Source organism: Phascolarctos cinereus, unplaced genomic scaffold (genome assembly GCF_003287225.1).
Source record: "Phascolarctos cinereus isolate Bilbo 61053 unplaced genomic scaffold, phaCin_HiC Scaffold_5;HRSCAF=322, whole genome shotgun sequence".
In the NCBI taxonomy this organism is placed as follows: domain Eukaryota; kingdom Metazoa; phylum Chordata; class Mammalia; order Diprotodontia; family Phascolarctidae; genus Phascolarctos; species Phascolarctos cinereus.
This window is the reverse complement of record NW_027555958.1, coordinates 321,295,246-321,322,690: the sequence shown is the minus strand read 5'-3', so window position 1 is coordinate 321,322,690 and position 27,445 is coordinate 321,295,246. Positions and strand designations below refer to the sequence as shown.

Here is a 27,445-nt window from a genome sequence, read left to right as displayed (position 1 = left end):
TAGAAATGAAGAAGCATCAGATAGACACATGTGAGGAGGACGAATTGGAGAGACTTTGTACAGCCCCTATCTTTTGTTTTCGCTCACATATCGATCCTTTATCCTTTAGGTAAGCCTTGTTTAGTTTCTTTTCTGAACTAAGAGAGGAAGGAGAGACCAAGGAGGTCTCTGTAGGAAAAAAAGACAATTTTTAGCCCCTCCGCCCATAACACATGCTTTCTGTAATTTTCTAATGCTTCTATGGATTGCTAGACTCTTGGCTAATTTCTCTGTGTTAGAATGCTCAATAATCTCAGCTTAACTCTTGGGCAACATTAATGCTGCTAGTCACTTTTTGGCACCAGCCTATTTTTAATGATCGTATATGATAATGATAATAGCCAGTTATCTGTAATTTCAAGATTTGCAAAGTCCTTCACATCTTATCTCATTTGGTCTTCACAACCCTGTGAAATAGGTGTTATCATTATCCTTGTTTTACAGAGGAGGAAACTGAGGCATTAAGAGAGATTGTGACTTGTCAAGTTGGATCACACAGCTAATGTCTGAGGGAGGCTTTAAACTCGGGTCTCCTGATTCCGAGTTCAGCTCGGTCCACTATCCTGTCTTCTCTTGAATCTGTTTTTGGCTCATTCTTCTCATTCCCATCACCCACTTGATTCTCTTCTTTCCCTACCATCCCCAACTGTCTATAAATTTAATGATGAAGTAGGTGGTAGAGGGTAGGGATACCAGTTAATAGTCAACAGGAATCTAGTCCTGAAATACTAACTAGGTAATTTGTCCACCACCAATGAAGGGCAGGCATCCAGCAGAAAGGAGAAACTGCCTTAGATCTATGCTTTGAGGGAGAACATAAGCTTGTTCTTCCTCCAAGACTGGGACCATGGTTGACAACACCAGTTGGCTCAACCCTAGTTGAAGCCCTTGGTGGAGGCTAAATGATCACTTATTGGAGATGTTGCAGAGATAATTCTATTAAAGTTTAGGTACAATCTCTAAGTCCTCTTCCACCTCTGATATTCTATGATTCAGTGATTCTTCTCTTAATTCAGTTACAAACATGATCATGTGAGAAAATCAGGACAGGAGGCAATTATTTAGGGAATTCTAATTACTCTGTGATGGTGGCCATTTAAGGGCTTTCTTTTGGGGGGGTAGAAAATTTCACTGCTCAGAGCTAAAAGGAATTCAGTTTTTACAAAAATAAGTTTCTTTCCCCACCTATGACTCTCTTCTGTGGTTCTAAGTGATGTTGTATGGCCAAGTTAAATTTCTTTATCAATGATAATGATTTCTAGTCCATTCTGGCTCTAAGGTGTGTCTTAGAATTAAATTCCTTCTACTTCTCATATTCAGAGAAGGAAAAAAAGGAAAAAGAGAAAGGAAGGAAAGAAAGAAAGGAGAGAGGAGAAAGAAAGAAAAGAAATACAAAAAAGGGCCTCTAAATATTCAGTCCCATGTGACCCCAAAACTGAACAGTGATAAAATGTTCCAGTTCCTAAATGGCTGAGAAGCTGTGGGACAACATAACCTGTTACTCACAACAAAAAACCCCAAAAGAGTCAAAATGATTTCAACCAAAGCCTAAATCATCTGAAATACATTCAGTACCAAATATCAGTTTTTTTTTTTTCTGGAATACTAGACCCCAAACCCAGAAAAGGAATCTAATCTGAATGATTATTTCCAGTTGTCAAAATCCAACTTACTGTGGTTTGGTGGTAACCAAACTTGACAAGAAGTTGAGTGGGATAGATGGAAAGTCTGGCTGTGCCTGGGCTGATGGCTTTGCCCTCTGAATCCTTTACCCTGTCCTGAAGAAAGATATTGGCCTTCAATTATGACATCATCACTAGCATCATCAGAGGACAACTATTGGGTAAAGCCACAGTTACCTGGCTCAGCTCGGACCCGTGGCTTGCCTGGAGTTTATGTTCCAAGGAAGCAAAACATAAAGACCAAGCTGTCTGGTGTATTTGTGTATGTGTGGATATACCCATGGAACACGTACGCATTGGTACAGGGAGCTCATAGATGAGAGAACTCTTGCCAATTCAGGTTGGCAACTTAGTAATTTTTGGGGCAAGTGCTAGTGATCATGGGCTTATCCTTTGGTCACTCTTTATTTCCTATTCCTACTTGGTCAGGAAAAGAGGGGAGAGGAGATGGGGTTTAGGATTACAGCATTTTCATGTTTAAAAGTACTTTGGAGGCCAATTCAGTCCAACCATCTCATTTTTGAATGAGAAAATAGAGACCCAGACACATGAAGAAATTATCCCAATATTACAGAGATTATAAAGGAGCAGAGCCAGAATTCCAATTTGGATTACCTGACTCCAAGTATGCTCTTCTTTTCACATGATGTCCTTCAAAGTAGAGTTGGGATAAAGACAACTTGGAACCCAGGAGACTAAGATGAAGAAGCCCATTTACAAACTGGAAATCTTTTCTTATGGAGATGCAGAATAGCATAGGAGTAGAGTGCTGGACCTGGAATCAGGAAGACCTGACTTCAAATGCTGTCTGGGACACACACATTAGCTATGTGGCTGTGGGCAAGTCAGCTAACCTCAATGTTTAGTTTCATTTATAAAATATTTTGTATAGTTCCTCTCTCCTAAGATTGTCATGGGGCTCAGATGAGATAACACATGTAAAGTATTTTTGTAATCTTCAAAGTGCTAAATATAAGCCAGTTTTTGTTGTCCTTTTGTGGAGTTATTTCTCCTTATTCTACTGTGGACCTACTTCTGGGGCTGCCACCTCCCTCATTGTCTTTTCATACATTCTTCACCTATCTTTATTTATTTATCTATCTATTTGTTTGTTTGCTTGTTTGTTTATTTAGTGAGGCAATTGGGGTTAAGTGACTTGCCCAGGGTCATCCAGCTAGTACGAGTCAAGTGTTTGGTCTGAGGCCAGATTTGAACTCAGGTCCTCCTGACTTCTGGGCCAATGCTCTATCCACTGCACCACCTAGCTGCCCCCACCTATCTTTTTGAATCCTAATTCTCTATGCTCTTGCTTGTGGCACCCCTCCCCACCCCGCCCAGTAAACAGCACCAAGAAAGTCAAATGAGCAGGAATCAGGCCATAAGACTATTTTTTTTTAATTTTGAGAAAATGGATTGTAAGCCTGCCTCAGACACTTACTAGTTGACCAATCACTTACTCTTTCTGAGCCTCAATCTCCTCATCTATAAAAATGAAGAGATTAGATTGTAGATAACCTCTAAGGTTCTTTCCAGCTTTTAAACTTTGACCCTATGATCTATAAGTGTTCATGGTGTGGTGTATGTGTGTGTGTGTGTGTGTGTGTGTGTGTGTGTTTGTATGTGCATGTGTGCATGTAACAACTCCCAGCCATGCAGAGGAACAGTCCCTAGATGAGAAGGGGGAATCAAAGGAACAGAATGCCAGAAATGTCAGGAAAGGAGCTTATGGGAGAGTTTTAAACTCATTTAGGCTATTTTCCTTGTCAAACTTTCCAAACTACATTTTCTCCCTCCCTTTTTTTGGGGGAAATATAGAAAGGACAGTGGGGAAGAATCAAGTTCCTTTTAGCATTTTTGCATTGGGAGATAAGGATGGGGCTGGGAAGGGTATTAGGAAGATGGACTAGGGGCAGCTAGGTGGCGCAGACCTGGATTCAGAAGGACCTGAGTTCAAATTTGGCCTCAGACACATAACACTGACTAGCTGTGTGACCCTGGGCAAGTCACTTAACCCCATTGCCTAGCCTCCCCCCCCAAAAATAAGAGAATGTTGAAAACTAAAACTAAATAAATTACATAAAAAAAAGAAAGATGGACTAAGAATTTTGGGGGGTAGGAGCATAGAGTTAATAATTTGTAGAACTGGCCCTACACTGGCCACAACAGAAATGCAGAACAGAAGAAGGAAGGAGTGTCCTCTAGCCAGGGGTGATAAAAAAAAAAGCATGTTGTGTCTGTCCAGTCACAGCCTGTCTCCCAAATTGAGGCTGGAACTGGAGAAAACTATAGACATGGTTAGGGTGAACAAATGGATAAAGTGAAACAAAGCCAGATGGGCAGAAGATTTCTTGTTGGATCTGGTGAATATTTGCCTCTTCAGGAGGAAATGTTTGCTTTTATTCAAGAATACAGCATTTCCTGGGGTGGGGCACAGCTTCATTTTGTGGTTTGGGGTGGAGTACAGAGTTTCAGAAGATGTGACCTCTTTAGGGGTGGATATTTCTGCTCAAGTGGGAGTGGTTGTGCAGATGGGCACTTCTGTGGGTTAAGTGGTGGTGGGCACTGCTCTGGGAGCATGAGTGGACAGTATTCTGAGACCTTTGAGGTGGCTGACAGGGAGGTTTGTACTGATACTGCTTCTACTGCTAGTGATAGGGCATCTTCCTGGACTCTTAGTAGACCAGTAAGAAATCAAAGACAAATATTGGATACCTAAACAATTTAAAGGAGACTCTTAGGCCATAGTGTGATAGAAGTGTCCCCAAAGCTGATGTGGTTTGGATGTACTATTTACAACAAGGAAAATGGAGTTGCATTGTATTGTGCCTTGGTCAGATACACATGGCATCACATTTTAGGAAATGGATGTTGACAAAACAGTCCCTCTTGGCTTAAACAGGAACTTGCCAGGGCTGTAGAGGACTCCCTGTGGACTATTGCAGAGAAGACACACTTATTCGTCTCTTACAAACCCAGAGATGGCAGTGAGCATAAAGATGGCCTCTGCTGGAGACTTTTAATCCAGCTCCAGGCTGGCAGAATCAACAAAATGTCCCAATCGTTTTCCCACTAAGGGTGTTCCAGCTTTGGTTCCTGAAATGACTTGCCAAACTCATTCTTTAGATGGAGAATTACAGTTTGGCAACTATCCAGTGACTAATGATGCTTACCTCTCTCCCTAAGTGACTGACTGCTCTGATACATACACGTGCACAGATTTATGTTTTGTAGAAACCTTCTCCTTCTGAAATGTCAACAGTGCCTTGTGTGAACTTGGTGTTGTTCTTGGGGGACAACTTGAAAAGGCTGGCATGGTACAGGACCTTGTGATGCCCAGGAAATGGAGGTGGGTGGGGGGAGCTTATGGGCTTTTGATGTGTAGGAATTAGCTTCAGGCCCATTTTTAGCACCTGCTGGTTAAATAAGACACACTCTCCCTCATCCTGAGTCCCTGGATGAAGTCCAGCAGCATTCCTTCTTTATGGGAGTGGGGATGGACGTGGGTGGATTCTTTCACCGAGACCTAGGAAGCCTTCTCTTGATTGATTTCTGGAATTGGCCCTGAGCTTTTCTATTGTATTACATCATAGTACTAGTCCTCAACTGCTTTTTGCTCCCCTTTGTCTGATAATCTCCTTCCTGCCTCTGAACCAGAGGCCTTGTTCAAGCCTGCCTTCTCTCCACATTTGACCCATTGGCCTTCCCATTTTCTATCTTTTCCCCAAGTTCTGAAATCCTCTCTCTTCCATCCCCCTCTACTTCTAGGAAGTACTCCTGGACAACTAGGAAGGGAAGGGGGAGTCCCCCCTTCCAAATTCTCTCTCTTAATTATTTCTAGTTATCCTGTATATATCTTGCTTTATATATAAATATGCATATACATATACATATATACACACACACACACACACACACACACACATATATATATATATATATATATATATATATATATATATATATATATATTTGTTTATGTGTTGTCTCTCCTACAAGCTCCTTGAGGGCAAGGGCTGTCTTTTGCCTCTTTTTGTATCCCCAGCACTTGGCACAGTGCCTGGCATCTAGTAAATGCTTAATGAATGTTTTTCGTTGATTGATCAAAATTGGCCCTTTCCAAATGTTTTCCCCTTCTCCCTACTTGACACCCTTCTGCCAAATCTAGCAACTTGCTTTTACCAGATATAATTCAGTGGACCATATATTAATTATTAACTAATTATTACAATTCTCAATTCCTCTGAAATGACAGTTTGATTCAATCCATGTGTACAAATATATTTATATTTGTATTTCACAGATGTCTAGTATCCTTGTGAAGAATCTAGTCTGGACCCAAGGCCTTGCTGACCAGTGTGGTTTTCCAGGGCTTCAGGTGCCCCCTTAGAACTGAGCCAAGGGCCCCTAGCCCCTGGCCTAAGACTTTCTCCTTTCACTACTTTCTAAACTTTATTGATCTTCAGCCTTTAGAATCAAGCTGGCTCAACATTCCTTGACCCATGAGCTGGTTTATATCCCTAGATTCAGAGGGTTGTGGTACCCAATGCCTAATTCAGCCATTCCCTGCTCTTCTGCTGCCATTTCCAGATCTTGCCAACATTGATTGTCTTTTCCCCTTCCTTTCTACCCCCACCATATATTCCAGGGCACACAAATGCATTTTCTAATGAGTTTTTTTGTGAGCTGATCACAATCTTATGTAATCACTAAGTGATATTTTCCCCTTCCTTCTCCCAAAAGGCAACAGGAAGAAGCGTCATGGGAGAATAACGAACTCTGACACTCAGTTAGTTCATCCCCAAAAGTTTATGAGAGACATTTCTTTCATTACATACCTCTAGCCCTCTTACAAATATAAGAGGAATCTCAGGATTTAAGTTTGGGGAGAGAGCAAAAGAGAACAGATTGGGTTAGTAATGCCTCCTTTCTTTATCTAATATTTGCTTCATGCCTCAAGAATCTCAGTAATCCTTCATATGTCCTGAACTGAAGAAAAAAAAGGAAAAAAAATAAATTTATGTGATAAATTTATTGTATATTTAAAAGAAATAGAAAATTATACATAATAGATTTATAATTTCATATGCAATAATCTTTTTTATTATATCATGTTATGGAAATGCTTGTTTTATTTCATAAATTAAAAATAAAATAAAATAAATAAGAACAAACTGAGCAATCTAATCTTAAAAAAATTAACTTTTAATGAAAAGTCTGAGTTCTCTAGAAATTGGGTATGGGGCTTTGGTAATGTTATATATTCCTACTGTGCTTGACCTTCAAGATAACTTTAGGATTATAGAGTTTAGTGTTGAAAGGATTTTTAGAGGTCATTCTATCCAAAACTCCAATCATTTTACAGATGAAAAAGCTAAAATCTAGAGGGCTGAAGTGACACATGGTCAAGGTCACATAGTTGGGTTCAGATCTCTAAATCTAGGTCTCAGGACTCTAAATCGAGATATCCTGGTTCCCTCAAAACACTAAAAATGACAAACGGTATATATTCCAGCAACCCTCTGTGGCCAAAGTATAATCACAGGATCTCATGATGGAATAGATCTCATAGGACTATGCGACCAACCTATATCTGAGCAGTAATCCTTTCTTCAACAAAAACATGTCTCACAAGTGGTGGTCCAGCCTCTACTTGGACACTTCCACTGATGAAGAACTCCACTGCCTCCCAGGGTAGCCTGGTTCATTTTTGTTCAGCTCTACCTAACAGGAAGTTTTCCTTTACCTGATGCTTAGATTTGCTTCTGTAACTTTCTTTCAGTGGTCATAGAATTCTTCCCTTATGGGTCAGTTAGAATAAATCTATTCTATCCTCTACATGACAGTTCTTCAAATACTTCAAGATATAATAATAATGATAGTTAGTATTTGTATAATATTTTAAAGTTTCCTAAGTGCCTTACAGATATCTCCTTTTATCCTTAGAACAAACCTGTGAGGCAGATGCTATTATTATTATTCCCATTTTTAAAATGAGGAAACTGGGGCAGACTTAAGTGACTTGACTAGGATCCCACAACTAGGAAGTATCTGAGGCTGGATTGGAACTTGGGCCTTCCCAACTTCAGGTCTAGTGCTCTATCTACCATGCCATACAATTGCCTTATGTATCATGTTTCCACTTAAGTCTTCACCAGACTACACAGCCTCATTCCCTTTAATGGAGCATTGCTTGACATTATTTTCAGGTCTCCCTAATTGATTTTCTCTGGACATTATAGAGATAGTCAATTTTCCTCCTAAATGTGGCCCTCAGAACTGAATGAATTAGATATGATCTGACCAGGGCACAGTTGTTGTTGTTCAGTTGTTTTCAATTTTGTCCTACTCTTTGTAAACCACCCCCCAATTTTTTTTAAAGTTTTTTTGGCAATGGTACTGGAGTGGTTTACCATTTCCTTCTCCAGCTCATTTTACATATGATGAAACTGAGGCAAACAGGGTTAAGTGACTTGCCCAGGGTCACACAATGAGTAAATGTCTGAAGTTGGATTTGAACTCAGGTCTTCTTGACTCCAGGCCCAGCACTGCATCCACTGTACCAGCTAGCTGCCCAGTAAAGCAGGGCTTATCACTTCCATCACCCTGGACACTGGACCTTTCTTCATCCATTAGCTTTGTTGGCTGCCTATGTCACAGTGTTGACTTATTGAGCTTGCAGCTCACTTAAAACCTCAGATATTATTGTCTGCCCCCCCCCCACCATATGTGCACTTTTTTTAATCCAAGTGTAGGACTTTATATTTATTCTCACTCAATTTAATTGCATTAAATTTGCCTTCTAAATAAATCCTTCTAGGCTGTTGAGATAGTTTTGTAGACTGACTCTGCTATCTAATGTGTTAGTTATCTTTCCCATGATTCTGCAAACATGTTTGATTCATTGAGCTACAAAATTATTTGTTCTTGACTCATAGCATAGGGGCCTTTCTGTTATCTTGGCTGAGAGTGAGATGGGAGAGAGGTCTGAAAGGTAATCTTTGCTGATGAGCTAACAATTTTGTTTGGGAGGGGAGTGTTGAAATGTGTGTGTGTGTGTGTGTGTGTGTGTGTGTGTGTGTATGGGAGGGGGGAGTGCTTAAGATTACTATACTTAGTAATGCCCTCTCTACCCTCATCCAGACTCCTTCCCCTTCCCCCCCACCCCATTGTCTCAGGAATGTTTAAAGACAGGGTCTGGGTTGGACTCATTAAACCAAAGAAGGCAAGAGTTGAAAAACATCATAGAAGATAACTAGTCCATTTCACAGACAGGGAAACCAAGGCTCAGTGAAAGGAATTGCTTCACCTGAGGTAACACACAGAAATTCAGAACTAGAAAAGATCTAAGAGGACATCTCATCCAGTGCCTGAAAAGAGAATCTATTCTACAACTCAGCCAACACATGGTGTATTCTCTGTTTGAAGACCTCCAAAGAGTGGGATCCCACTACTTCCTGAGGCAGCCTGTTGTATTTTTTTGGACAGCTCTCCAGTTGTTGGGAAGATTTTCATTCTGTCAAGCCTAAATCATCATCTCTGCAACTTTCACCCACTGGCTTCTACTTCTGCCCTCTGGGGTTAAACAGAACTCATCGCCTCCTTCTTTCTTGTGACAGCCCTTCTAAGGCCTGCAGATAGGTTACACAGAAGCAAAACTGGGACACAACCCAGAACTACGTAGGAGGCTATGTATACTGGTAATGATTTCTTACGGAGATTGGCATCTATGCTTAGGCAATTTTTAAGTCAACGTATGTTCACCTCTAGTCATTGTCCATTGGGCCATCTCTATTTTTCTCATTCCTTTTTCTTCACGGTAGGCAGAATTCCAAGGCTATTAGCATCTAGTGAGTGCCCTCCTTGGTGCAGAGCACTGTGCTAATTGCTGAAAAGACCACCCTCAACAAACTGATGAGTTTACCAGACCATAAGTCACCCTAAGTCTCCTTCCAACTTTACATTTACGTATAGCACTTGAAAGTTTACAAAGTACTTTTATATCTACTCTGTCATTTGAGCCCCATGGCAGTTCTATGAGGCAGTTCTTTTTACATAGGAGGAGAAACCGAGGTTCAGAGAAGTGACTTGCCTAAGGTCACACAGAGCAAGAACTCCCTCCTGGCACTCCAGATCCAAGTGCAGCACTCTCCTCTGTACTGTATGATGCTTTCATGTCTCCTGAGCACAGTTTCAGTTGTCACTGTTGTCCCTAGAAGAGTCAGCTCCAGGATTGATGATGCACAAAGGCGAACAAAAACTGACCGTTCTCTTCTTCTCATCATCCTCTTACCCATGCCACTTTCTTCTCCCCCTTTTTTCCCTTTTATTTCTCCCTCTTCTTCTGCTCTTCTTCCCTTGATCCATTTTTTCCCCTAGTCTGACCCTATGAGTGAACAGAGGAGAGGACTGCCTATGCAATATGATTTAGGGGGCTGCCTTGCCCCAAAATATCCACCAGACCCCAAAATTCTGCCCACCTAAGTACCCTGAAGACTTTTGGTCTTCAAAAATCTCCCATAAAATACAAGTTTCCCTTGGGAAAAGTAATATTCAGTATTTGTTGCTGTTCAGTTGAATCTGACTCTTTGAGACTCCCTAGACTTGTCCATAACGTTTTCTTGACAAAGATACTAGAGCGGTTTGCCATTTCCTTCTCTAGTCTGTGCCCATTTTACAGATGAGGAACTGAGGAAAATATGGATTAACTTGCCCAGGGTCACACAGCTAGTAAGTGTCTGAGGCTGGATTTGAACTCAGATATTCTCAGTTTCAGGCCAGCATTCTATCCACTATTCCACCTAGTTGCCGTTGTGGTTGTTTAGTTGTTTTCAGTCATATCCAATTCTTCATGACCCCCATTGGGGTTTTCTTGGCAAAGATACTGGAGTGGTTTGCCATTTCCTTTTCCAGTTCATTTTATGGATGAGGAAACTGAGGCACACAGGGTCACTCAGCTAGTAAGTGTCTGAGGTCAGATTTGAACTCATGTCTTCCTGACTTCAGGGCCAGTGCTCTATCTACTGTGCCACCTAGCTGTCCCACCACCTAGCTGCCCACTCAGTATTTAGCTTCAGTTATTAGCTAATATTTTCCTGGGGATTAGCTGACAGGTAGTTGAGACACTGTCCCTATAGAAATGGAACATAGTCTAGATGGTGAAGGAGAGCCTGAGGGTCATTGTAGACTTCACTTTACCTCCTTCCCTGTTCCCCCCCAGGGCCAGCTTTGCTTCTGACCTCCTCCCTCTCCTTGTTCTATCAGAGTCCAGCATAAACCTTTTAAAATCCTTCTCTGCCCTCTAATCATATTTTGATTAGAGATCTTTCTCACTTCCCTGTCTGCCCCCCACTCTGCTCTAATGCACATGCATTCAAGCACCAATTATTTTTCAGGTTCATCCTCTTAAAGGTAACATGACATTGGGGAAAATGTGCTGGACTTGGAGTCAGGAGATCAAATATTGCTTCAGATACTTATTATGTAAGTATGGACAAATCAAACCTTCAGTGCCTCAGTTTCCATAGCTGTAGAGTAGCAATAATCATACTCGTATGACTACCGTGATCTTTGAACTCCTGTAACACATTGTTCAGAGACTCATTTGGGATTCCCATAAACTTCCTTGTATACCTCAAGTCTCTCTGTCCTTCACACAACTGTCAAAATGACTTTTTCTATGTGTAGATCTGTGTCATTCTCCCACTCAACAAATTCCAGTTGCTTCATATCAGCTCTAGAATAAAATAAAGCCTTCTATTTGGCTTTTAAAACCTCTCACACCCTGGCTTCCATGTAATCTTTTCAAATTCAAAACATATTACTCCTCCTACACTCTACTGTTTAGCTATATTTGCTGACCCTAACATGTGACACACTGTCTCCCCACCCGCAGTTACTGGCACAGAAACGCACCTATGCTATATCTATTGAATAGTAATGCTATGCTGATTTGTGAAAAATACTTTGCCAACTTTAGGAAAAGGAAGGCTTTCCAGAGGAGGTGACATTAGAGCTGGATCTTAAAGAATGGGTAGAATTTTTTTCTTCAGAAGACAAATCCAATTCATTGCAATAATAGCTGTGTTCTGAATAAATAAATGGCCTGGATTCTATCAGTAAATGAAAAAAAAATTATGGAAGGGATTCATAAAGAAACCTCATTATTATGTTCTTTAATACAAACAGATGTAACTAGATGGCATCAATTGCAGCTAGGTTTTCTCTCATACTCATTCTGTGATGTTGTCAGCTTTGTCTGAGGGCTTTCCAATGTTTAAAAATTTTATATAGATTCACTCTGACAAGAATAATCTGATGTCAAAAAAGGTTTGAGCAGTTACTGAAGGCTTAGAATTCAATAGGTGGAAACAGAATGGTTTGGAGGAGACCATTCTGGCATGGAGAAGCAGATGCAAGACAGTTTAGGGTGGTGATTAGTGGTATACTTCAGCTTGTGGAGAGAGCCTTTGGTGCCAGGCTAAGCTTAGAGCAGCCTATGGAGTTGGGGTTTTATTCAGTAAGCTATAGCAAGCCACTGAAATGTTTTGAATAGAGTCATACCTGGTTGGTTCTATGTACAGATAGGGACTGTGAGATAGCTCATTCTATCAATGCAGGTCAGATATCTGCAACTTATAGTCTTAGAGAGTTGCTTAGAACACGGAAAGTTTTAAGGGATTTACATATACGTAGTTAGTGGGTGTCAGAGGTTGAACCCAAGTCTTCCTGGCTCAGACATCAGTTCTTTGTGTGCTACCCCTTCCTATAGATGGAGGAATAATCTGACAGTTCTTCTTGGTGTAACATATTCCCAAAGAGATGTCATTGGTGGTGCTGGAGTGGTGATCTCAGTGTTGGAATTGGGAGACATGATTCATGCTGGGTACAATCAGCCTCCCTAGGACAGTACTGTGAGACTTATTCAATTGAATTCCATTCCAATCAACAAAGGTTGGTTAAGCAACTGCACTCATTGCTAGCAACTGAGACTACAATGGCAAAAACAAAACAATGCAAGCCCTCAAAGATCTTATGCAGTCTACTACTCAAAAAGTATTGATTTGCTGAGCATCTATCATATATACCCACATCTTTGCTAGTAACTGTGGTTAATACAAAGAAATATCACATATTGTCAATAAATACCCTGGAGAATATACAATCTAGTTGTAGACACTTGAAATAACCATATGCAAAGATATCTAATCATATAAAGCAGTGTATAAGAATATGAAAGGAGTGTGTCTAGACCACAGGTTTCAAACAGGAGTTGCCAGGGGTCCAATATGGCCAGCAACATACCTTAGTACAACCTAAAACAGATTAAGATCAATTGGAAAATATTTAACAAACATAAAAATATAATAAAACTTAGAGAATGTTAAGTTTTGGTTTTCTAAGTCAATGTGTGGCCAGCAGAGATCCTTATATGCAGTTTAGTGGCAAGCTCTATTTGCATTTTAACACTATTGATCTAGTCTAATTTGGAAACTGAGGCCCAGAGAAAGGAAGTGACTTACAAGGTCATATAAGTAGTGACAGAACTAGGATTCGAGCTCATGTCCTTTGATTCCAAACCCAGTCCTCTTTATATGACATCACGAGTTTCTTATTCCTTTGTATCTAATCAATTGTTAAGTCCAGTGTATTCTGTTTCTTAAATATGTCTTACATCTTCCCTTTCTTTTCCACTATCATAGCTACCATCTTTGTTCAAGCTCTTTCTCACCTTACTATTGTAACTATCAGTTACTAAGTGGACTTAATGGATCCTGTCCCTCTCTCCAGTCCATCCTTCACATCAATGCAGATCCTAAGACATCATTACTTCTCTGCTCAAAAGCCTTCAGCGTCTTCCTATTGTCTATTGAATATACTGGAAATAGCCTCACCCTCTACAACCTGGCTTTAAGCTACCTTTCCAGTCATTCTGCATAGAATGAACAGTCTAGGTTTCAGTCTAACCAGTCTACTCATTGTTTCTCAGTCTCATGCTGTTCTCCTTTGCCTACATGTCTTTCAACACATTGATTGGTCTCTTTTCACCATGTTGTGAATTTTAATGTATTTGCCTTGCTCTGAGAAGCTGATGATGTTCATGAAATAGAGGATTCTGAGAAATTAACCGTTAGAATCTTCACTGCTAAATTATAGCCTGCTTCTTATAAGCTCTGTGACCTTCTGTAAGTCATTGAATCTTTTTTTTTCCCCCTGGCAAGGCAATTGGGGTTAAGTGACTTGCCCAGAGTCACACAGCTAGTAAGCGTTAAGTGTCTGAGGCTGGATTTGAACTCAGGGTCTCCTGAATGCAGGTCTGGTTCTTTATCCACTGCACCACCTAACTGCCCCTTAAATCATTTAATCTTGCAGGACCTCAGTTTTCTTTGTAAATGAAAGCATATGGACAGGATAAGCTCTATATCTTGCCCTGAATCTATGATCCTATCATTTTTTAAAGTGTGCTTGGCTTACAACCTCAGGGATTTTCAAGACTATTCTGTTTCCCCAGGTTTTGTAACTTTTTATTTGCATATTTTAAAAGTACACATTCAAATCATTAAAATCGTTTGACCAAAAAACCTCCCCTAAACCAAAGGTTGGCATTCATTCACTCCATTTTATAGTTTGCCGGGACCTTAGTTTTGTATTTTGCTCCATGGAAGTTTTTTCACCAACATAGAGGTTCTCTTTATGCCAACAAGACCAAAAACAATGATACAAGGAGTATGGAAAGGCATCATTCCTTCATTTTAATGCCCATAGCTTTTTATTCTCTGGATTTTGAAAAGAACGGTACAATCCTTTAAGCTTCATCCGATCTCTGTGCATCTTACATTATCAATGAGATATCAACAAAGCACTTAGCACAGTGATTGGCACCTATATGATAGTTGCTTAACAAATGTTTGTTCTCTTACAATGTGTGATATTGAAAAGAAGACAAAGAAGAAGGCAATGCATGTAGGGCGATGTACCATGCATAGCAGCAGGACAGATTCCATTATAATTTCCTTACTTGCTTCTCTTATCCACTTGTTTCTTTGGAAGATAGTGCAGTTTTTCTCTTGCCTTTCTGTCTTCTTCAATCAAGATGTAGCCCCTAGGGCACACCTCCCCTATCTGGGCCCCCAGAAAAAATGTTCCATGTTTGAGACATTCTGTGGTCCAATACTCACTCATAAAACTAGAGCTTATGAGACCCAACTGATGTGTTGTTTTTACAGGTTAGCCCTAGGGTTCATATGATCAAAACAAAAAATGTTTTAGAGCTGGAAGGGACCTCTGAGACCATATAGGACAATATCCTCACTGTACAGATGAGGAAACTAGAGGGGTTAAGTGACTCACTCAAAGTCACATAGATAATAAAAGAAAATCATTGGATTTGAACCTAGGTCCTCTGACTCCTCTGTCAATGGGACTTCAACATAGTTCTCTGATTCCAGATCTAGTGATCTGCTCACCGAACCAAGTTTAGTCAACGAGAATAAAAAATGAAGTAATAAGAGAAGATCCACTTATGCACCCATGGACTATACTATCCTATAGATCATCACACAATCAGTAGGGCAGAGCATGCACACTGAGAACACATTTGGCCAGGGAATACACATGGAGAGCCTACATCAAAGGAACATATGTAACTAGTAAATATACATGAAAAGATGTGGCCAGAGAGCGCATGTAGAGGGCACATACATCAAGCATGTTCAGGTTTGGGCCTGGCCAGAATATGTAGTTACCATATTTCTGCATCTCAGCCACATCTTTTTTTTATGAAATATTTGCAGAGTAAACAGTGATTCATGGAATGTATTCACATTCCTTCAGTGGTTGCTCTGAGTGTCCTTTTATTCAACTCTGCCCTTATGGTTTTTTTTTTTTAATTTTTGGCCAAGCAATGGAGTTAAGTGATTTGCCCAGGGTCACACAGCTAGTAAGTGTTATGTGTCTGAGGCTGGATTTGAACTCAGGTCCTCCTGAATCCAGGGTCAGTGCTCTATCCACTGTGCCACCTCACTGCCCCTGCCCTTATTTTCATGACCTGTCATCCTTTCCAAAATTTAGAGGCAAAACAAGGGGAAAGTCTGTTCTATGTCCTAATGTCTTACTGTAGCACGGGTTTGTTTCACTTTAAGAAAATGGTGGCTCAGTGGATAGAGCACTGGGCTTGGAGTCAGGAAGACTCATCTTCCTGAGTTCAAATCTGGCCTCAGATATTTACTAGCTGTGTGGCCCTGGGCAAGTCACTTAGCTCTGTGTGCCTTAGTTCCTCATATACAAAATAAGCTGGAGAAGGAAATGACAGACCACTCCAGTATCATTGCCAAGAAAACCCCAAAGGGGATCACAGATAGCTGGACATAACTGACATGACTGAATAAACACAACAAAAATAATTAAAAATCCAAATGGAAACAAAAACTCAGAGACATTATTTATTTAAAAAAATCTTCACAGAAGGATTCAGCCCAGGGGATCTTTAAAACTCCCAGCTCCCTGCAGTGAAGCTAAAATTTGATTTGTTTAAAATATTATATACACAGAAATATGATTTCACTTAATCGTTCAGGAATGTACCAGATGCATAAAGCAATGGTCACCTGGACAATATCTTCACAGAATCTCAAAATTGGAGAGGACTACATGGATCATTGAATTAAACCATAGTCAGATGCGAATCTCCCTTCCAGTATTCCCAGTAAATGTTCATTCAGATTTTGCTTGAAGATGCCTGATAAAGAGGAACCTTGTTACCTTGGGCAGCTCATTCCATTTTAGAGTCATTCTAATTGTTAGGAAGTTGTCCTAAATCTAAATTGACCACTGCAACCTCCATCCTCTGATTCTGCCCTCTGAGGCCAATCAGAAAAAGTCCAATTCTTCTTCCATGTAACGACATTTTGAATATTTTAGGACAGCTACCATGTTATCTACTGAGTCTTCCAGGCTAAACATCCTTATGTTGGCAGTTGATTTTGCCAGTTGCCTGGTACTTGGGTGTTCCTATGGGTGAATGATTTCTTCTGTAAAGGCATTCCTTCTCAGAAGTAGATTTCAGCGTCACAAATCTAGCAAAGAAGTTTTCTCCAATGTCTTGAAGGTCTTTCCTTGGGTTTTTTGTTCATTTATTTGTTTTTTAATATCTCAGGGCCGAGAGTGTGTCCACTGTCATCTGCTATTCTCTCTAAAGTGACCACCTCATGCTCTTTTCTCACATACAAATGCAAAAATGACTTATTCCTTTTACTCTTTATATGTAAGCCATCAAAGCCATCCCTGGCAACACAGTGTTTTGTTAAAAAAAATAGAGGCCAGTGAATGGCTAAGTGCATGGAAAGCAGGAAAATGTAGGAAGACTGGAAAGGTGGGAAGGGGCCAACCTCTGAAGGGTTTAGAATGCTGAGCAGAGGATTTGTATTTGATCCTGGAAGGGGTAGGGAGCTGCAGGAGTTTATTGAGTAGGGAGTTGATGTAGTTTGACCCATGCTTTAGAAGATGGACCCAAGTCTAGGCCCAGTTCAGTATATTATCTGCAGGGCCTATCTTAGATGTGCATAGTGATGGACTTACTCAATGGATAGCTCATGCAACTGTGGTCATGTGTGGCCCTCTACGTCCTCAAGTGCGGCCTTTCGACTGAATCCAAACTTCACAGAACAAATCGCCTCAATAAAAAGATTTGTTTTGTAAAACTTGGACTCAGTCAAAAGGCTGAACCCAAGAATATAGAAGGCCACATGTGGCCTTGAGGCCAAAGTTCCCCACCCCTGACTCTGGACAACATGAAACCTCTCTCTCACACTCCATAGCCTGACAAGCCTACTTGAGGTCTACTTGACTTCGTATCTGTGTGCCTTTGCACTGGCTGTACCCTTTGCCCACAATGCTTTTCTTTCTTACTTCTGCTTCTTAGGGTGGTATCTTTTTTTCCAGACCCTAAAATTGAAGCAGATAAGCTAAGTCTTTGGATGGAGGCAAAGGTTGACTTTGGAAGCAAAATCCAACCCCAAAGTGAAATCAGAGCCACACAGATCCCATACTGTGGATAGGAGACTTTTAGAACGACTTGAATTCAATTAAAGGCAAAAGGCTCTGAGTGTTATGGGGTCATGGCAGGGAGATGATTCATACCTGGGATATTCTGCATATTATGCACAAAGCAGAACTGAGGTCACATTTAATCTCTGGTATTTCACCAGAAAGTGCCATCTTGGGCAGGTAGATTAAGAATCTTTCCCAATTCTCTCTGACACTACTGCCTGTGTTTAGCTTCCTTAATCCACCTAAATCTGTTCCAGATCTACAGATGGGTGGGTAAAAGGGATAAAGCCCATGCTGTCCCTCCTGGATACAGAGTATAAGATTTTCAAAGAGATGATTAACCTTTCAGGTACTAGCCCAAATCACCTACCCCTCCTCTCTAAACCTTTTATGCCCTGATTTTCCCCACCCCACAATTTAGTCCAATTTGGATGCACCATAGTTGCCAATCCTAACATACCCAGGGAATTGCAGACTGCATTTTGAGGTCTGTCTTCGAGGCTGTTTGGAAAAGGGGTTTGGGTTAAGAAGATGGTTGGGATTGTAAATGCTTGACTCTTCTTTCTGATGGTGGTGGTGGAGTGTGTGTGTGTGTGTGTGTGTGTGTGTGTGTGTGTGTGTGTGTGTGAATGTGTGTGTATATGTGTATGTGTGTGTGTGTGTGTGTGTGTGTGTGTGTGTGAGAGAGAGAGAGAGAGAGAGAGAGAGAGAGACAGCGACAGAGACAGACACACACAGAGAAACAGAGACAAAGAGAGAGACAGAAAGACAGACATAAACACAGACGTAGAGACAGACAGACAGAGGGGAGGAAGAGATAGATGTAGGGAGGGATGTGCATATGTGTGAAATATGTAGGGGGAAGTGTGCATTTGGGTGAAGGAGAGGCATGCATGAAGAAGAGTATTTGTTGAGGAGAGGCGGACATAAAGGAAGTGGTGAAAGTAGAAGTTCTGAGTCTGTGTGTGAGGGGAAGGTTTGCATGGGAGTGAAGGTGGGGAGGGGCAAGGAGAGAGAGAAAGAGAGAGAGAGAGAGAGAGAGAGAGAGAGAGAGAGAGAGAGAGAGAGAGAGAGTGTGTATGTGTGTGTGTGTGTTACTCTCAGTTGTATCATTCTTTTAAAAATGTTGTATGGATTGAAGTACTGTCCTTGGAGGTACTCAAACAAAAGCTGGCTGGCTACTTGGGAATACTGTATGTAAGAAATTATAACATCCAGCTAGGTGTTACAGTGGATAGAGTGCCATGGTCCTGGAGTCAAGAGGACCTGAACTGAAATGTAGACTCAGACACTTTTTAGCTGTGCAACTGTGGGGAAGTCATGTAATTTCTGTTTGCCTCAGCTTCCTCACGTATAAAATAATAACACCAGAATTTAAATTGTTTTATATTCTACTAGCAAAATGCTTTACAAATATCTCCTTTTTATCTTTTCAATAACTCTGGGAGGTAGGTGCTATTGTTATCCCCATTTTGCTGATGAGAAAAGTGAGGCATACATGCCTTAATAATAGCACCTACCTCCCAGAGTTATTGAAAAGATAAAAATGAGGTATTTACAAAGCACCTTACCTCAAAGCACTATATAAATGCTAGTTATTCTTATTCAAAAATAGGAAAGGAAGTTGGACTGGAAATGACTTTTCAAATTTCTTCCAATTCTGAGATTCTATGAATTTATGATTCTATGACTGTTAATAATTGGTCAGCAGTTAATATTTCATAAAATCACAGACTTAGAAGGATCCTCAGAAGCCTAGACTGTACAAGGATCAGAATCCCCTCTCCAACATTCCCAACAAATAGTCATCCAAGGCCCTGATTGGATATTTATCCTCCTCCTCCTCTTCCTCCTCATTGTTAGCAATTGGGGTTAAGTGACTTGCCCAGGGTCACATGGCTAGTAAGTGTGTGATGCCGGATTTGAGCTCAGGTAGGTCCTTCTGACTCCAGAGTCAGTGCTCTGTCCATGGTGCCACCTAGTTGCCTCTCTCCTTGAATATTTTTAATGAGAAGCAGCATGGGGTACATAGTGAAAAATTATGGACTTGGTGTTCAGACCTGAGTTCAAATCTTACTGCCTGCACTTACTTGTGCCATGACCTTGGAAAAGCCACTTTATTTCTCTGAGCCTCAGATTCCTCATCTGTAAATTGGCATAATAAAAACAGTACTACTTACCTCACAGAATTGTTGATCACAGTTCAAATGAGATAATGAAAGGATGTAATGTGTTTTGCTTAGAAGAGCTATCTAAATGTCAGCTATTATTAGTGTCAGGAAGCTCACTCCCTTCTGTGGTAGTTTATTTGTTTTATTAAATAGGCACATTGACTCGTAGCTGGTAGGATTTCAGAGGCCATCCGGTTTAGACTTCTAATTTTAAAATTTAGAACATTTAGGCCCAGAAAGATTCAGTGACTTGACTGAGATCATACAGAATCATAGGCAGGACTTGAACCCAAGTCTTTTGACTCCTGCACCAAGCTGCAAAGTTTTTCATCCCCAATCTCCATCTGAACCCCTTTGTTTTAGGAGACAGTAGCAAGGTCATTCTACTTCCTGTGTGGAAATTATTTCAATTGTGAATCTCTGGCAGCCATTTATTTTTTGTTTTTGTTTTTGTATTTTTTGGTTGGGCAATGGGGGTTAAGTGACTTGCCCAGGGTCACACAGCTAGTGAGTGTCATGTGTCTGAGGCCAGATTTGAACTCAGGTCCTCCTTACTCCCGGGCCGATGCTCTACCTACTGCGCCATCTAGCTGCCCCTCAGCCATTTATTTTTAAGCCTAAGGAGGTTTTCCCAACTGCCAACCTTCTTGGGTTATTTCCCAGATATTCAGCAACTGTGAACCTATGTTTTAAGATATAGCAAAAAATGAATTATGTAGTTAAAGAAACTACTAAGCTATTGGAAGCCAGGGACTGTCTTTGATCTATACCCAACAAGTCCAACACTGCGTCCTAACACTGAGCCCTGAAAGGGAAGGGAAGAGAAAGGAATGAGCATTTTTATTAGTATGTGGGTGCTAGGTGAAGCACTATACCAAGTGCTTCACAAATATTGTCTCATTTGATCCTCAAAACAACCCTGGGAGATATGTGCTGTTATTATCCCCATTTTACAGCTAAGAAAACTGAGGCAGACAGTGGTTAAGTGACTTGTTCAGAGTCATGGAGCTAGTAAGTGTCTGAGAATGAATTAGAACTTAGGTATATCCTGATTCCAAGTCCAGCACTCTAACTCCTGAGCCACCTAGATGTCTCTAAGAATATGGAAGACAATCATCACATGTTTATTGAATCAGTAAATGAATGGTCAAACGAATGAATGAATACCCAACTAGATAATGAAAAATATTAAGAAACTAGGGCCATATTCTAGATGGACAGGAAGAAGAAATAGAGAGACTTTAAGAAACACATCACAAACCTTATACAAAGGCATGATAAAATGATGATTCAGTTGAGATATCTGCTTGAATTCTCTCCCTACCAAGAACAGACCAGGCAATGACTTCTTGATTTGCTCAACAATAATTTAATCTTTCAAAAAGTGTAGGAACCCACCAGGTGTATTCTGGATTTGATTCTCACTGTCATAGAGGAACCAGTTGCTGAGGTGGAAATAGTGGGAAGGTTGGAAGGAAGTGACTGCTCCATCCTGGAGTTTGAGACAGAGAAGGCTAGGAAATCTGGGTTTAGTCTGACAGGCATCTTCAGTTTTGGGAAAGCAGATTTCATTAAGTTCAGGGGGAAAATAGGGATAGGATCTCATGAAATAGCATACTTCAGGCTAAGCCAGCTCAAAGGGAATGCTAAAGAATGAAATTCAAAAGGCACAAAGGGAAAAAAATCCCAATTAGGAGAAAAACTGGGGTTGGTCTGAAAAGACCATTGTGAATGTGCAGCCAATTCACCAACCAACTTAAATGTTAAAGAGAGGCATAGAACATGGAAGTAAATGCAGATAACCAAAAAAGTATATGAGAGGGAAGTACAGTCCTATAAAGATAGTGCAGGGTTGCTAATGCTCAGAATGAATTGAAGATGGTGAAGGAAATGTAAAGGCAACAAAAAGGGTTTTTGTTTTGGTGATATTGAAAGAAAAAAAAGGGGGCTCAGAGAAGAGATAGGACATTTCCTTGGGGTGGATGCAATGATAACTGACAACAACGATGAGTCACTGAATTCTTATTTCATTTCTTATTTTTTTCAGCTAAGGAGAATGGTCTTTGCCCCAGAAATGACAGAACAAAGTAGCTAATAGGAAGTTGCTACCCAGTATAAGGAAAGAAATAATTTGAGAGCACCTAATTGCTCTTGAAGAGGACCACCAAGAGGGTGAAGAGCCTCGAGTCTATGATATATGATGATTGAATTAAGGGTGTTGGCATGCTTAGCATGGAGGATCTCTTGGGTCCCATTGGTGCAGAAATAGGAGCACCACAAAACCATCACAAAAAGGCAACTTTAGGCTTCACATGAGGAAAAATGTCCTAACAATCAAAACTAATCAAAATAAGAATGAACTGCTGTGAGAGGTGATGGATTCCCTTTTCTTGGAGGTTTTCAAGAAGAGTTCGGATGCCACTTGATAAGAATGTTAGAGTGGGGCTTCCTTTAATGTATTGATTGAACTAGATGGCCACCAAAGTCTCTTCCAACTCTTAGATTCCATGATTCTCTCACCCACTGCAAAGCTTAGATACCCCGATGCTTCCAGCAGTGGCAAAGATGGGATAGATTCAGTCCATTCTGTGTCTTCCAATTGAGGCAGGGACTCCTTGGATGAGTCATTCACGGGCAGGCAGCTGCCCCAGGGAGGCTTGCAAAAGAGGGAGGTTCTGGTAATGAGGGTGAGGGTGGCAAGTCATTTTCAGAATTGCAGGTAGTTTACGTTTTGTTCGGGAGATAATTGGGATTGCAGAGATGGGACTGCCCCCACTTCCTCTGGGCAGGATTTCCCAGCTCTATAAAGGGGCTCTTGCTGACACTGCAGCCATCCGCCAGCCACCCGGTCTTCATCTGCGTTGGAGCATTTGGGTGAGTCTGAGATTCTTCAGGGCTCATCTTGGGACTGGGATTCCTCTTGGAGGCTGATGGGCAGAGGAAGCAGTCTGGCGGAGTGGAGAGAGCCTTGACTGGGGAATCAGGAGTCCTGGGGTCCGAGTTCTAGTCCCTGCTCTGTCTCTAACTAGCTTTGGAACCTTAAGGAAGTCACTTACCCTCTTTTGGCATGAGTTTCTTCATCTCTGTAAGGTCTTTGGTGGCCTATCAGTGATCTTGAAGGTGCCTTGGTGTCCTGGAAAGTCAGGGAATGCCTTTCCCCTCTTTCTGTATCCCCAGTGCTTAGCGTAGCTTCTGGCACATAGTAGGCACTTAAATGTTTATCAGTTGACTGATCATTGTATGTTTCTATGAAATACCACAACTAGATAATTTCATATTAAATACCTAAGCTGTTCTTGTGGAACACTTTTGATTTGTCCTTATTGACGCTGAAATTAGCAAAATTGATTAAAGAGCCCTTTTCAGAAAGGAAGAGACCTGAATTTTTATCTTACATCTGTTACTAATCAACAATGTGGCCTTGGTCAAGTCACTTTTGTTCTGGGCCTTAATCATCTTTTAAATGATTAAAGGTGAAGAGGGCAGCTAGGTAGTGTGGTGGGTAGAGAACTGGGCCTGGAGTCAGGAAGAATCATCTTCCTGAGTTCAAATCTGCCCTCAGATACTTACTAGCTGTATGAACTTGGGCAAGTCACTTACCCCTGTTTGCCTCAGTTTCCTCATCTGTAAAATGAGCTGGAGGAGGAAGTAGGAAACCACTCCAGGATCTTTGCCAAGAAAACCCCCAATGGGGTCACAAAATGTCAGATATAACTGCAATGACTGAACAATGACAACAAAAGCCTTTTGATAAGCTCAAAACTCTCCCAGCTCTGGCACAAAGATTCTTTTTGACCTCCAAGATCATTTCTAAAACTACAATTTTATGCTGTATGTTATGGAGGCGGCATGGTAGGGTACGGCTAAATTTAGATTCAGAAGACCTGAGTTCGAATCCTGACTCTGTCACTTACTACCCACCTGTGTGACCTGTGGCAATTTACTGGGCCTCAGTTCCCTTACTTGTAAAAAGAAGGAGGAGGATTAGACAATGTCAAAGATTCTTTTTCACTCTGAATCTTCAACCTTTGTTTAATGAAGCTCATGCAATTGGTTATCTGGTTTGGGGTATTCAGGAAAGGTTGTTGAAGGGTCTTTAATAGACTGTTTTTGTTGGCTTGCCTGTGGGTAGTGTTGAAATATACTTTGTACAAGAAGTAAAGAAGCCCAGGAGAAATCTAGGAAGGGCCTTGAACTAAAGGATGCTTGTTGGGGCCCCATCCTCCTTTACAGGAGTCCAATGGTTAGAGCAGAATCTCCCTTTTGACTGTCACAGTCACCCATCTGAGGGTAAGCTTCTGGGGCAGCATGAGAGCCGCTGGTACTGTCTCCGTACAGCTTGTGGTGTATAAGGACCCATGGTTGTGGCGATGTTGGTATTGTGGATTCATCATGAATTAGCCAGAATTTCAGTGATTTTGGTCCTTTTCCGTCAAGATTTTATAGATGCTCACAAACCACTTATAAAATCATAGAGCCGTTGAACATTCATTCAGCAAACATTTATTTAAAATTCTCTTAGAAGTGTTAGGGACCTTCCATATCATCTGGTTCACCTCCAACCCCTATATTTTTCAGATGAGGACACTGAGGTTCAGAGAAACCTTCCCCTCTATGGTTATGTTTTTTAGACTGTGTGTGTATCCTATATAAACCAATTTATGTACATGTTTTCTCCCCTGTTATAGTGTGAACTCTTTGAAGGCGTGGACGTATTTCTGTCTTCTTTGTATTTCCAGTACTTAGTAAAGTTTCTGGTACACAGTGAGAGCTTCCTCAATGCCTCTTGATTGTTTGACTCAGACACATATGTTCTACCTTCAGACCAATATTTTTTCTTCTGTCCTACATGTCCAACCTTCTCATTTTATAGAAGGGAAGACAGATCCAGAGAAGCAGAAGAAATAGTTCACTGTTCCCATGGGACACTTGTGGTATTTGTTACCATCATGAGTTGGGAGTTCTTAAAATATTTGGAAAATGAACTGAGGACAGAGAGAAATTAGCTAGAGGGAGCAAGGAGTAGATGAGCACTGAAAGTGGAAGGCAGGGGAATTCCATTGGAATTGGGATAATGATGATGATGATGATGATGATGATGATGATGATGATGATAAATCGCCCAAATATCCACAATTTCATTGGTCTGAGAATTCTCTCCCACCTGTCCATGCCTTAATCTATGGTCTCCATGAGTTGCCGTGGCTTCCAAAATTTATCACCTACCAAAAAAACTGAGCTTAACTTGGTAGGTCACACACAAATCATCTATTGCTTGTCCTGAATTAAAATCTCTTCCAACTAGGAAGGACCTGCTAGAGGTTGTACTCCTCATTTTAGGCATTGAGACTCCAGGGTAACTTTTTTGTAATGCCATGTTGGGGGAGTGGTGTGAGGGGAGAAATTATGACATCAGCTCACTTTATAGCATTTTACAGTTTATATGGAACTTACCTCATATAACAGCATCATGAAGTAAGCAGATAAATAGGGTGATATTCTTATGCCTACTTTGGAGTTGGAAAAACTAAGTCTAAGAAAAGTTAAGTGACTTGCACAAATCATTCAGCTAGTGATTGTCAAACTCAGGATTTGAATTTAGGTCTTCTAACTCTCAGTCAAGTGGCATTTGAAACCCTAAAATTTAGCCCAAGATTTCCAAGATCATACTTAGTTCAGGCCATCCTGCCCTTAAAAGTACCTGACTGTGAACACTGTCTTCTGTTTCTTTCAGATTCACTGAGATCCAGGAGAGATGTCTTACCAGTATCAGGAGCAGTGCAAACAGCCTTGCCAGCCTCCTCCCAAGTGCCCACAGCCTTGCCAGCCCAAGTGCCCACAGCCTTGCCCTCCCAAGTGCCCACAGCCTTGCCAGCCCAAATGCCCTGAGCCATGCCCTCCCAAATGCCCAGAGCCATGTCTTCCAAAGTGCCCAGAACCATGTCTTCCCAAGTGCCCAGAGCCAAGTCCACCACAGCAGTGCCAGCAGAAATTCCCCCCACGTGCTCCACCCTGCCAGCAGCAGTGCCCACCCAAGAGGAAGTAACAGTGCCTGATGCTGGCAGCACCATGAAACAAGTAGCTTGAGCAATCCTACGGCTATCTGAGTTTCCAGCCATTTTCTCTGAATCTCCACGCTTCTCTGCCTTTGTTTTTCCCCGAAAGGAAAGTCAAGGAGAAGGCTTTTGTTCTTAGAATTGTAGTCATTTCAGAAATGAAACCTCTGTCTCACTCCCATCTTCCACCCCCATCATCCCACGCCTGGGATGAGAGACTACAGAGAACGTACCAACCTAGTCTACTCCAGGCTTCCTGGAGCTTCAATGGAAGGACAACCCTGAGAGATCAGACTCCTGGTCCCCTGCCACTGCATGAGCTCTCCTCTGTGCTGCAACCTGGGTGGTGATTTCCATTCTCTGAGCCCTTGTAACTCTCCTCCCACTGACTCAAATAAAGCGTGTGTTTCATGGTGACACCTGAGTTGTTGTTTTTCTTGCCTTCCTAGTCCTTACTCTCAATTTTTCAGGTGGTGTCAGATCTGTCCTGATGAGTATTTTCCATCCCTGTTTCATAACTTGATCTAGAATTTCTCTATCAACGGGAATAACAGGATTGTTTCACTTGTGTATAGCATTTCTTGGCTTATATCCCTTATGATAGCTCATTTATTCTTGACAGGCACCCTCTGAGGAGGGCAAGGCCCTGCTACTGGCACCTTAATTTTTTTTAAATGATAAAACTGAGGTACTGTGAAGTTGTAGGACTTCTTCAAGATCACACAGTGTGCAAGGGTTTGATGTGGGATGCCAACCTCAGTCCTTCTTCTTGCTATCCAGTGGTCTTTTATGACACTACTCTTCTCTACTATGAATTGACTTCAGTTTACTCTTATCTTTCTTAGTTTCATATACATATACATACATACATACATACATATATACATACATGCATACACACACATATATATGTACACACGCACACACACATAGACACACACACACACACATATAGTTGCTTTGGTTGCTGTCCTTCATTCTCAAAGAGGATCAAAATAACATCACTATGTTAAAGTCAAGTTACGGTGTGTCCGAATGTGGCTGATCAGACCGATACGAGCTCAGAATGCTCTATCACAAGTCGGCACAAGTAGTCCACGTGAACATTTGGTGTGGGTTCCCTAATTTGCACATTTCGTGTTTCTTTTGAGGTACTTCAATTCTGCTTTGCTCATAGAGCCCAGCACCTTCTCTGATGAGGGCACTCCATGCTGTGTGGTCCTGTGCCAGTGTCTCCCATGTCACACAATCAAAGCCAAAGTTCTTAAGAGAGGCCTTGAGAGTGTCCTTGTATCACTTCTTTTGTCCACCGTGGGAGCATTTGCCCTGTGTGAGTTCTCCATAAAATAGTCTTTTTGACAAGTGTATGTTTGACATTCAAACAATGTGGACAGCCCACATCAGAATTGTGCTTTCTGTAGTAAAGTTTGAATGCTTGGCAGTTTAGTTCAAG

The 27,445-nt window shown here is 41.2% G+C and overlaps 2 long non-coding RNA genes across 4 annotated transcripts; one reads left to right on the top strand and one right to left on the bottom strand.

Annotated features, from left to right (window-relative positions):
* On the top strand, positions 1-26,399 carry LOC110212156 (uncharacterized). Of its 2 annotated transcripts, none has more exons than XR_013487249.1 (2): positions 1-109; positions 25,671-26,399. It is a non-coding gene; the product is annotated as an uncharacterized LOC110212156 (long non-coding RNA). The 2 variants fall into 2 exon arrangements; XR_013487250.1 differs by lacking the exon at positions 1-109 and adding an exon at positions 11,123-11,201.
* Positions 1,713-19,991, bottom strand: LOC110212157 (uncharacterized). Of its 2 annotated transcripts, XR_002325582.2 has the most exons (4): positions 19,946-19,991; positions 16,325-16,455; positions 2,337-2,496; positions 1,713-1,817 (listed from the first exon to the last, which is right to left on the bottom strand). It is a non-coding gene; the product is annotated as an uncharacterized LOC110212157 (long non-coding RNA). The 2 variants fall into 2 exon arrangements; XR_002325583.2 differs by lacking the exon at positions 2,337-2,496.
* Positions 26,400-27,445: the final 1,046 nt, after the last annotated feature.